At 52.8% G+C, this 12,393-nt stretch overlaps 1 protein-coding gene across 5 annotated transcripts in view; it reads right to left on the bottom strand.

The window, feature by feature from the left end:
- SEMA4B (semaphorin 4B) overlaps nucleotides 1-11,689 on the bottom strand; it is a 36,661-nt gene extending 24,972 nt beyond the window's left edge. The window contains exons 1-4 of one of the 5 annotated variants that reach the window (XM_027569223.1): nucleotides 11,532-11,689; nucleotides 8,781-8,875; nucleotides 8,192-8,321; nucleotides 12-105 (exon numbers count right to left, since the gene is read on the bottom strand). The gene's annotated coding sequence lies outside the window, so the exon portion shown is untranslated. Of the gene's footprint in view, nucleotides 1-11; nucleotides 106-4,540; nucleotides 4,699-8,191; nucleotides 8,322-8,780; nucleotides 8,967-11,531 lie in introns of those variants that run through there. The other 4 variants (XM_027569222.1, XM_027569221.1, XM_035727882.1 and 1 more) reach the window with 4 other exon arrangements.
- Between the last annotated feature and the right edge of the window lie 704 nt (nucleotides 11,690-12,393).

The following is a 12,393-nucleotide window of genomic DNA, read 5'->3' as shown; positions in this document are numbered from 1 at the left end:
GGTCAACCCACCTTAGGTCTTGGCTGGGCGTTCACTCCGGGCTCAGGGCTTGATCTAGGTACCCTGCGGGGTCATCCCCGTCTAGATGTCCATACGAAGCCAAACCTTGGGGGGGGCGGGGGGAGCAAGATTAGCTTAAGTGGGATAACTACATGTAATGTACTGTCAAGGACGACTGACCTCCTCCACAGGCTGCACGTTGCCTGGCAGGTGAAAGTACTCCCTCAGGCTGGAGTGGAATCCCACTGGCACCCACCACAATCCTGGCTCCTAACATCCTCAGGGATGGGGCTTAGTTCTGCTGAGACTGGAGGGGGGAGGTCAAACTGCAGACTGGACCCCCTAGTGGGTTCCTATCAGCATTAAAAAAGGAGAATAGCCTGGGTGGCTCAGTCCCGTAAGCGTCTGCCGTCCGCTCAGGTTGTGATCCCGAGGTCCTGTGATCCAGCAGCAGGTGGGGCTCCCTGCGGAGCCTGCTTCTCCCTCTCCCCCTGCTGCTCCCCCTGCTTGTGCTCACGTGCGCTCTCTCAAATAAATAAAATCTTAAGGAAAAAGTCAGAATAGCAAATATCAAAGTGCAATGATCACGGGAGATCAGAAAGTGTTGGGAAACGTGTTTCAACTTTTCCTAAAGGTGCACAGGATTGCAGTAAAATGTAATTCTTCCTGCACTTCAAGTCAAAGGCAGTTTGAAAACCTCCACTAGGCTAGTCATTTCCTGGCAGTGGTGATGGTTTCTCCAGAAATTGGCTGGAAAGTTCCTCTTCACCCCCAGCCATAACTAGCCTCCTCAGAGCCACCACCTGTCACTTTCACCCCACCCCCAGGGCCTGCCACTTCCTTTCCCACAGGGTGGCTGTCAGGAGATGGGCATAGCACCCACATGGTCCCAGGTCTCCTCTCCTAGTCAGGCTTCCTCATGCTCTGTGATTTCTGTACCTCCACCATCCTTTTTTTTTTTTTTTTTTTTTTAAGATTTATTTATTTATTTATTTGAGAGAGAGAATGAAATAGAGCATGAGAGGGGGGAGGGTCCGAGGGAGAAGCAGACTCACCGCGGAGCAGGGAGCCCGATGCGGGACTTGATCCCAGGACTCCAGGATCATGAAAGGCAGTCGCTTAACCGACTGAGCCACCCAGGCGCCCCTGTACCTCCACCATCCTAACACCCTTCTGTGGACACGGTCCAGGCTAGTAGCACCCCTTTTATAAAAGGGCGCTCAGCACTGGACACAGACTTCCACACAGGATGTGGGCAGCACCAACCACCAGAGGTTCTAGCATTGCAGGCCTTAGACACTTTACCTCTATTAATGGTGTCAATCTGTTTTTTAGCCAATTATACTCAGGCTTCTATCTGCAGCCAGGACCTCTGTCCCGAACTCCAGATGGCCTCAACATTTCTATCGGGCTGTCTTGTCCGACAGGCATCTCATATCCAACATGTCCTACACTAAGCTCCTGATGTCTCCCCTCTCCCTCCCCAAAATGGGTTCCTCCTATGTGAGTTTCTCCATCTCATTTAAAGTCAAGTCCGTCTTCAAGCTGCCTAACTACTTTATTTCATTTCCTCACATCTGACCCACTACGAAATCCATAATCTGACCATTCACCACCTCCCAGTGTGTGTGTGTGGGGGGGATGACTATCAGCACCCTCTTTCTCCTGCTTACTGTAAGTTCCTCCTAACTGCTACCTCTGCTTCCCTGCAACCTATTCTCAACTCAGCAACGAGAATCTTTCAAAACCAGTAAGGTCATGGCACTCCTTTGCTTGAAACCCTCCAAGGGTTCCCTGTCTCACTCAGAATAAAAGCCAAAGACTTACAGTGGTGTACAAGGCCCTGTGCCATCCTCACCCCCACCACATCCTCCACTGCTCTCCCCCTACTCACTCTACTTCAGGCACACCCCCCACCACACTCCTCTTAGGACCTTTGTCCTGGCTACTCCCTCTGCCTGGGGCACTCTTCCCCCAGATAGCCACATGATTGAGTCCCTTGCTTCCCTCAGACCCTTGCTCAAAGATCACCTTCTTGAAGAATCTGAACTTCCACCCATATCCCCTTACCTGGAGAAAATCCTTCAAAGCACTCATCACCTTTGCTGTGGTTTTTCATTATTGCCTGAAATCCCCACCTGACCCCACTCCCCAGCACCAAGAATGTTGACTGAGGAGGGCAGGGTTTTTTTTTTTTCAAAGATTTTATTTATTTATTTGACAGAGAGAGAGAGAGAGCACAAGCAGGGGGAGCAGCAGAGGGAGAAGGAGAAGCAGACTCCCCACCAAGCAAGAAGCCCTATGCGGAGCTCGATGCCAGGACCCTGGGATCATGACCTGAGCTGAAGGCAGACGCTTAACCGACTGAGCCACCCAGGCGCCTGAGGAGGGCAGGGATTTTTTTGCTTATTCGGGCGTTAACTAACATGGCCCAAGCTTCTAGAACAGTGCCTGGCATATGGCAGACCCTCAATAAGTATTGGCTACACGAATGAATGAATGAATGAATGAATGGATGGATGGATGTAACCCAAGAGTCCTGGGAACTGCTGGCTCATGTCAGCTAACAACCAGAGCTACTTTTCTATACCAACTTTCATCTAGTAAAGAGTTCCCCCAAACCTCAAATTATGCAATTAACATTTTCAACCTAAGCACAGGACTTCATATTGATCTCCTTTAAATCTACTAGTTCTGGTCCAAATTTCATCCTATTGAGGTCATTTTGAGTATTCATTCTATTATCATAGAATTTGACTTCCCTTCCCAGTTTTGAATCATCAGTAAATTTGGTAATCATTTCTTAGCCTTTATTTGAGTCATTGATAAAAAATATTGGGTGTCAGGGGTGCCTGGCTGGCTCAGTCGGTAGAGCGTGAGGCTCTTGATCTTGGGGTTGTAAGTTCAATCCCCATGTTGGGTGTAGAGACTACTTAAAAATAAAATCTTAAAAAAAAAAAACATACTAGGTGAGCAGACCTATTACCCACTCTCCAATAAAAGGTACCAGGTCTCCTTGGGGAAGGCAAGCCTGGGACATTTTGTTTGGGCCAAAAAGCAAGGAAGTGATGAAAGATTAATGGGGTCATGTCAAAAGGACATAGGCCCAGCTTGATGACTAAACTTGAGATAATTTGAGAATCAAAAAGCATACTGAAGTAATGGGCCCTAATGCATCAAAATAAAACAATCCATTAGTCTGCAGTGAAACTCAGGAAAACACACAGAGAGAAAGAAAAGAGGTAGAAAGGAAGCTTTTCTTTATAGAAGAATGTTGGCTGATGACTGTAGAAGAAAGAGTAGACTTCAGAAAGCCTCGGTTCAAGCAAGGGTAATCAGTGGATGCTAAGCCACTGGGTAGAAGATTTTTGGGAAACTGTATATGAACAAGGTCTCAAAGTCTGTCCTACAAGTGACTTACTAATTACCAAAAGGAAAATGTATCTCTGGGGAAGAACTCTGGCAGCCACTACCTTAACCAAGTGGCCTAAAGAAGCATGACCGGGGGTGCCTGGGTGGCTCAGTGAGTTAAGTGCCTGCCTTCGGCTCAGGTCATGATCCCAGGGTCTTGGGATGGAGCCCTTCCTGGGGCTCCCTGCTCTGCAGGGAGTCTCCTTCTCCCTCTCCCTCTGACCCTCCCTCTGTTCATGCTCTCCCCTCTCTCTCTCTCAAATAAATAAATAAAATCTTTAAAAAAATAAATAAAGCAGCATCACCAGTAATGCGAGTGCCTGATGCATTTACCTCCTGGTATGATGCAACAAGAAATACACAACATCACCGGTCCTTGGAGCACTTCTGGCAAACCCGGATCTAATGATAAGCACACAATCAGATACAGCCCGCATTCTACAAAGACAGCTAGCTGGGACTCTTCAAAAAGCTCAAGATAAAAAAGACAAGGGGACTATTTTAGGTCAAGAAACGAAAAGAGACATGATAATCAGAAGAAATATGTGAACACTGATGGAATCTTGAAAGAAAAAAAAAGAAAGCCATTCCGAATTGGGGGAAATGTTACGGTGCACTGGGTCTTAGGTATTATGGTACTATTGCTCATTTTCTTTGGTATGACAATGGCACTGTGGTTTTAGGGGAATGTTACCATCCTTCAGAGATGCCTGCTGAAGTTTGTAGAGGTGAGTGTCATGTCTACAACCTACTTTCCAATGATTCAGCAAAAACGTGTGTGTGTGTGTATGTGTGTGTGTGTGTGTTAGAGTGAGTGCGACTGTCACAAAGTTTTAACAATTAGTTGATATAGAAAAGTTCCAGGTGTTTCAGGGGTTTGTAAGTTTTGGGGGGAAAGATCGGATAGAATGGGGCCAAAAGCAGAGCCAGGGCCACCAGAGACCTCTATCAGGGTGGAAACTGATCAATATCCTTTGTAGGTTGAACAACCAGCTATGTGTCTCCTCTGACCTGCACTCCTCAGCCCACATTTCTCCATATTATCCACAAGAATATTATGAAACAATTGTGAGAAACCTTGTTGAAATCCAGGTACTAGCTACGGCATTTCCTTTCAGCGTCTCCTTACCGTTCTTAACCGGAACAGGGGCTGGTGAGTGGCACGTGCTCAGTTAGTAGCTGGTGGGTGCCCGGATCTCTGCATCAGCTAGCTCTCCAAATGGCAGTGAGGCTGGTGTGCCCTAGTGTCTTGGCAACACATGGGTTGTCTGGCTGCTCTGCTCATCCCTGAAGAGAAGAGGCAGAGGCTGATGCAGCCTCGCTTGGTGGGTAATTACACCCTGTTTGTGGTTGCTCAAATGCTTCAAGTATGTCGTATGCCAAATGGGTGGCGAGTCTCTTGAGGACAGTGACAATTCCATATCTTTGGAACCCCTACTGCCTAGCGTGGCACTCTAGCAGGGCTGACAAAATGAGGGACCTGGAGGAGTACCCTCCAATCCATGCCCCCAAGATGGCAACATCGGCCCTTGCGGGCTCCTCTGTCTTCCGTTAGCATGCTAATTTGTTCTCCCCCAGACTGGAAAAAACAGGAGGATGACTGACCGAGAGAGACCTCATTTGAGCTGACTTCCTGTGGGATTAAGAGTGGTTCCCAAGCCAATGCTGTGTCCCCTGCTCCCCTCTGCCACTCTTGGATGTAGGCAAGTCTTTCTTGGCCAGAAAATCGGGGTTTATAAAGAGCTCAGGGGCGGCTTGGAAAGGCAGCATAAGAGACGAAGAGAAAAGCAACGCGTCTGTGCCCCCAGCCAGCAAGATGGAGTCGTGAAGCCGGGCCCTCTCTTTCCCCATTCACACTCACACGGCCCTCGCCCTTTCCACCCTCCCATCCTCCCCTGGGTCTCTTCTCTCTGGCTCTCCCTCCCAGTCTCTCCTTTTCTCTCCCTCTCTCTGGCACAGACACACACACACGTAGAAGGAAGGCAAAAACACAAAAATGAGAGATAAAATGTGTATGAGAATATATACAGAGGGGCCAAATGAAACTTCTCGATGGTGAGAGATGTTCGGCCTAGGGGGCACATGCCTAGTAGGCAGAGAAGGAAACTTTAGGCCAGAATATTCTCTATCTTGATCTGGGTGTTGGTCTCACAAGTGTATACAAATGTTAACATGTTTTGAGCTGTACACTTAAGATCTGTGCATTTTCCTGTATGTAAATTCATATCTTATACCTGTTATCGTGGGAAAAACAAAAAACAAAAACAAAGAAGCCAAAAGGTTAAAAAACAACAACAACTCACCTGTAGGATCAGATGGGAGAAGAACAAAATGAGAAGAACTACAGGGGCACCTGGGTGGCTCAGTCAGTTAAGCATCTGACTCTTGATTTTGGCTCAGGTCATGATCTCAAGGTCGTGGGATCGAACCCTGTGTCGGGCTCCGGGCTCCGCACGGAGTCGGCTTGGGATTCTGCTCTCTCCCTCTGTCCCTCCCACACTCACGCTCTTTCTAAATAAAATCTTTTTTTTTTTAAGATTTTACTCACTTGAGAGAGCGAGCGAGCATGAGCAGGGGGAGGGGCAAAGGGAGAGGGAGAAGCAGACTCCCCGCTGCGCCAGGAGCCCGATGCGGGGCTCGATCCCAGGACCCAGAGATCATGACCTGAGCCAAAGGCAGACGCTTAACCATCTGAGCCCATCTGAGCCGCCCAGGTGCCCCAAATAAATAAAAAATTTTTTAAAAAGATGAGAAGAGCTACAGAAGAGGGAGAGAATGAAGAGAAATCAGAGCCTACAAGAGAAGAAAATAAAGAGAAAAAGGACAAAAACGTAAAGCACACAAACTCATGTGCCCATTGCCTCTCTAACCTGCTTAGCACAAAGGAAGACGGCAGCGGGCCTAGGCCAGGCAGAGTGCTGGCAGTGCCATGGTCAGGACACTGCCAGCTTCCCAAGCAATCAGTCATCGCTCATGGTCTACAGGTACAGGCCCTGCCCAGGTGCAGGCCAGCCACGTCCTTGGGCACGGATGGTTCCTGCCAGGCGGCCCCTGGCCAGGCCCGCCTGCTCTCATTCCCACCCAGGGCAACCTTGCTTTCCAGCTCCCACAGTTCTACTCTGGGAGTCACTGCTTTGTTTGTTGGCCACGGGGGAGGGGCCTCCTGCCAAAGCCCGGTGAAGCCTGAACCCAGAGGTCCCATCCACCCCTGCTCTGGAGTGGCACCGAGCTCCTCCCCGTCCCAGGCTCTGCTGGCAGGCTGCCTGGCCAGGCCTCACAGACACGCACGGGCTGCGGCCCAGCTCCCCGGGCCTTGGCCCCCTGCCACCATCCCCCCGTAGCCCCGGGCCGTCCTCTGATGGCAGGCTGCAGCTGCAGCTGCCCCCCCCACCCCACCCCCTGGCTGGGCACGCCGCTGGTGTCTCCTCCCCAGGGGCTGGGCAGCAGCATCAATACATTTTGATGAGGAAGCGACACCAGCTGGCACACCATGTGTGCTTTTAAATCGGCCAGTGACTTCCAGATCCTGGGGGCTGGGAGCCTCCTGGGGGCTGGGAGCCTCCCGGGGGCAGCACCCTCCACAGCAGAGGGCATTCACGGCACCAACACTGCCTTCAGGCCTCATGGGCAGCTTTTAACCAGAGTCTGGCAACACATGGAAATGGCCTCATCCCTGACCCCCATTCTGTTCTAACCCCTCCACTGGTCCCTGGGTTTCTGGCCCTGGTAGGTGGTAGGATCCGGTTGCGAAGCACGCCAGTTCTGCCCAAAGGATGTCAGCACCATCCGATACTCTGTGGGCTGTGAGCCAGCCACACGATGTCCCTGAGCCTCAGCTTCCTCATCTGTGAGATGGGAACGCCAGCAGTCCCTCCCAGGGCTGAGCAGAACTGAGGAGAGCCCCTGACATCCGGGCCCCGGCGGTGAGGCCTGCGGTGAGCGCCCCCCGAGCCGAGCCAGGCTTCCTGAGGCGGCGGCTCGCCTCCCCTACCCGCAAGTTGCCACGACCTCAGTAACTCGTAACCATCTTACGCCCGGCCCCGAGGAGCCCCTTCTGGCCTCTCCCCTCGGGTTCAGCTGCCTCCTCCAAGTCCAGTGCTGAGTCTGCAACTCTCCAGAGGAGAAGGAACCGGCCTGCCCAGCCCGGGCCCCCGCCGCGCTCGCTGTGGCGAAGAGCCTACCCCACGCCCCAGTGCCAGCCCCGCTGGGGCCTGTTGGGGCCTGAGTTGGCCACTCCCTGGGAGGGGATCCCCCTGCCCCACAGGGCTGGGGTGCAACCAGCAGGGCTCGACCTGTCCCAGTCCTGACAGGGTAGAACATGACGTTACCACTGTCACTCCCCTGCCCCCAACACCAGCTGTGGCGGGGGGAGGCCCTGTCTGCCTGGGCCTGCAGTCCTGCTCACGGCGGGGGGGGGGGGGGGGGGGGGGGGGGGGGGGGGACTAGGGGGCCTGGGTAGTTGGCCTGGCTGATGCTTGGCACCTGCCACCCGAAGAGGCGCAGTGACTGCTCAGGGCTCTCCTTCTCTGACACCACAGCATCCACTCTTAGGTGGGAGGTAGACGTTCTAAGGATCTAGGAAAGCGTGGTTTCCATTTTGGCTTATCAGGCCTGAGGCCCCTCCCTTCCCAAGATACCAAGAAATCAGGAATCCATTGCCCCCTTTGCCACCAAGTTCTTCCTCCTTGAATCTCACTCGGAGCTCCAGACTCCTGGCCATTGCCCCGTGAAGGGAAAGAAGGCCCGGGTCAGGGCCCTTCCTCCACCCCAGGAAACTAACCTCCTTTCCGGAAGCCCAAGGCTCTCCCTTCGCAAAGATGAGGGGCTCTCTGACCCCTGTAGTTTCCTGGTCACCTCGGTTCACCCGGTGGCTGCCAGAGAGATCATCTTGCTCTTGGTTCCACTGCTTCCTACAGAGTGGGCGAAGACGGGCGAGCCCATCAGGGTGGTGGGGGATAGATGCAGGTTCCACGGATTTCCTGCAGCTCCAAAGAGAGGACTACTGTCCTGTTTGGTCATGGTGGGAGGGAGGTGTCCCCACTTGCCACACCCTAAAGCAGTGGTATTAAGAGACAACACTCACAGAGCTGGTGTGGGGACACCAAAGATCCGTGCTGGGACAATTATCTTGCACACCAGGCACCCTGGCCCAGGACTCCTGGCAGCACCGTTGATGCGTTGTGAGGAAGCATCAGGCCGGAGGACACTATGAGGCTCCAAGTGGGCCCAGCTTGTCCAAAGCAGAGGAGGGTCTCTGGGGGACCTGGGCCCGGAGCCTGGACCACCCAGCTGCCTAGGCAGAGCTCCAGCTCCTCCAGCTGTGGTTTCCACAGGGACCCCACAAACCCCCTGAATGAGAGGAGGCCCACCTTGCTCTTCCCAGGCTCTTCCTCTGTGAATTCTGCCTTAGTTCTTTCATGACAGCCTATGAGCAGCAAGGGCGGGCTTCAGGGAGCTATGAACCCTAAGAATGATATGTGGTCTCTGGTGAGAGCAGAGCTTTCATCTACTTTCAAAAAGATCACCGTTCCCTTCCCCCTACAAAAAAAAAAAAAGGTAAAGAACCAGGGCGCCTGGGTGGCTCAGTCGTTAAGCGGCTGCCTTCGGCTCAGGTCATGATCCTGGAGTCCTGGGATCGAGCCCCACATTGAGCCCCACATTGAGCCCCGCATCGGGCTCCCTGCTCTGCAGGAAGCCTGCTTCTCCCTCTCCCACTCCCCCTGCTTGTGTTCCCTCTCTCGCTGTGTCTCTGTCGAATAAATAAATAAAATCTTAAAAAAAAGTAAAGAACCATTTCTTTGAGGTATGCTAATCTGCAGACACAGGCACCTTTCACAATTAGCCTTTATCAGGTAAAAAGAAATTATTTATCTCATTTTTGGAGTAGTTTTATAATCTTGACATGAATTGCTTGGCAGATTATTTCACCTAAAGCAAAGTTGACGTTTGTAAGGCTATTACTGAATACTTACTACTCACTGAGGCAGACACTGTGCGCTGAGCTTTTTCTGTTCAATCTTTTATGTAATTCTCACAACAGAGAGAGAGAGGAATTATTATATCCCCACTCCTGAGCTGAGAAACTGGGGCACAGAGAGGTTCAGGGACTTCCTAAGGTCACCCCAGCGGTAAGTCAGGAGTAGCACCAGAACGCAGATCTGACTCCAGAACCTGTAGTTAGAATTTCAACCAGGGTTTTGTCTCAACTTACAGCCATCCTCTCCTTAATCATATAAACTGCTGTCCCTTTCCTTCCTTCCTTCCTCTTCTCCCCCATTCTTCCCTCTTTTATTCCCTTCCTTCCTTCTTTCATCCGCTCAACAAATCTTTCTTGTCCACGCGTTACCTTGTAAGCGCTGCAGAAACTGAAAGAAACAGACAGGTCGCTGCCTTCATAGGGTTTACAGTTTATCAGGGTCCCTAAAACTCTTCTTTCCCGAGAATCCCCATCCTGAGCCACATTTGTCTAGACACTTTCACTCACTCATTCCTTTGTCTCCCAACAAAGGTATTGGCCAGGGCCCCCTTGGCAGAGCCCCAGAAGTGCTCCCAGGTGGTGCAGGCTAGATTCATGCTGTTTTCAGCTGATTTCCGGAGCTGCTCCTCTGGGCTCCGCTGCTCTGGGCTCAGATTTCCATTAAGGCACGCATTGTGCTCTAGTGATACGCTCATTTACACATCACAGTTCTCTCTGGCCATCTCTTTTACAAGCTTCTTGAGTGTAGGGACCAGGCCTGCCTAACACAGGTTTTTAATCTTCTGCCCCAGTGCAGAGCTTGCAAACAGTGGGTACCCAGTAAATGTTTAATAAATGAATACGTGAGTTTTCTGCTCGAATCATTTCCAAATGATTCGTTCATGTGTTTCTTCCTGGATCTCTCTTCCCACCTCCCTCTTAAACCTTTTCAGAGGAAAAAGCACCTCACTGATGGGGGGGAAGTCCCACTTCCCTGCTTTTGGGCAGCCAAAGGGCGCTCATACAGTCTGAACAGATCTGTTGGCTTCAGAAGAAATGGTATTTTGGAGAGCTGCTGAATGCGCGGCTCCTGGGGATTTATTTAAGCCAATCCTGTCAAATATCATATTAAAGCAAGAGCCCCAAGGCATAGGACCGACGCACAAGGGAGAGGGGCTCTTTCAGCTCTCCCCAAGGCTCCAGCCTCCACGGCCCATCTTTAGGTCACCTGTCACCAAAAGCTTGAGCCCCAGGGTTGCCAGGGGACTTATCCCAGACTTCCCTGAGCTTCAGTAAAATAACCAAAAAGGCAACAGCCATGGCCTTTAAGGCAGGATACTGGCCTCAAATGCTGATCTTCCCAACCCACTGTCATCTTGGGAAGTAATTTAACTTCTCTGGGTCCAGTTTCTCTTATGAAAGTGAGAAGGTGCAACTAGGTGGATTCCTAAACTTCTTTCAGTTCTAAAGCATCAATGGGAAAAAACCCCACAATTTTTTTAAAAAAGTATGCACTTCACCATTCTTGCGGCATTTGAGTCTTAACAAGAATCCTATGATTCCTAAGTGAAATTACCTACTCACAATCAGGTTCGGAAATATGAGCACAGGGCTGAAGACTTTCCCTGGGGGATGCAGGGATTCTGAGTCTTTTGGCCAGACCCGAACGACTCCAGAGTGGCCACTAGATCAGCCTCATTTCCAGGATCCCAGCGTCTTTCCTTCCTAACCCCTACATCCACGTGTCACTCAGACAGAAACAGCCAGGACAAAAGCCTAATCCAAAGTCCACACCACGACCATTACGAGGTAGGGCCCAGGCTTTTTCCAAATCCCAAACGATTTCCCTCCCGGGCCAGGACTCCTGCCTCTCTCTCCATTCTAGATTTGGGAGTCGGGAGTAGGTTGAAGGCACTGCTAAAAGGACTCTGCGCCGAGGCCCCGGGTGGCCATGGGAACAAGGGCCCAGCCTCCCGCGCTGCCATGGCAACAAGCTCCCCCAGTGGCTGGCGCCGGTGCCCATCAGAGCGTGCAGGTGGCGCCCTCTCGGGAGAGGGGCCCGGCGGGAAGCGGGGGCGGCGGCGGCGGCGGCTTCGGCGGCTTTGCCCTCGTCCGTCCCTCTCCCAGGGCCTCGGCTCCCGGCCGCCCTGCCCCCTGCGCCTACCTGCGAGGGTCACGGCCCCCGCGCGACCACCGCCCACGGCAGGGCCACCTCTGCGGCGCGGCTCCTCTTCCCGGGCCGCCCCCAGGCTCGCCCCGCCTGCCTGGCCCGCCCGACGCACTCCCGGGGGACGCAGTGTCCCCGCGAACACCCTCCGTCCCGCGCGGCGTCCCCGGAAATGCGGGGCCGGGGCCAAGCCCCGCCCCGCCCCGCCCCTGTTTATGGGAACTGTCCGGAGGCGCCCTCGGGCTCGCCCGCTGCCCAGCAGGGCCCCGCCGCTGCCACCCGCCTCGGGCGGGGACGGCCACTCTGCACTCGCCGCTGTGCCCACCTCCCCCAGTCGGGACCTGGCCCCACGACAGCTCGCCAGCCCCAGGAGGCCGCAGGGTCTGCGGGGCTGCGCCTTCCCTGACCTTGGGAGGCCCGGCCTCGCCGGTCCAGGGCCCCGTAGGGGGCAGGCTCACTAGCTGGAACCGGCGCGCGGGGGTTGGAATCCTTCCTGGATCTACTACCATCTAATTGGCTGTGTTACCTAGGGCGGGCTCCTTAACCTCTCTGAGCCTCCAGTTCTTTATCAGCAAAGTGGGCATCAGAGCAGTAGAGACCTCACAGGGTTGTGGTGAGAAATGCAATTATGTAGGCACACAACTGGCACATGGTCAGCGCTCAATAATGGCAGTATTGTTTCCAGTAAGAGGCAAGTGAGAGCCGAGCTCAGTGCCACCCTCCACGAAACCACCCACGTCTCCGCCCGCGGTAAATATTGCTCACCGCATCCCTTTAACCCGCAATGGGCCAAGCTGTGAGAGTGAAACCAAACGAAGAGATCTGCGGGAGGGGAGAGAGAGATGGTTATAAATATGCA

The sequence above is a fragment of the Zalophus californianus genome, chromosome 6 (assembly GCF_009762305.2).
Source record: "Zalophus californianus isolate mZalCal1 chromosome 6, mZalCal1.pri.v2, whole genome shotgun sequence".
Taxonomy (NCBI): domain Eukaryota; kingdom Metazoa; phylum Chordata; class Mammalia; order Carnivora; family Otariidae; genus Zalophus; species Zalophus californianus.
The sequence above is the reverse complement of the archived record's forward strand: the minus strand, read 5'-3'. Positions and strand labels throughout refer to the sequence as shown.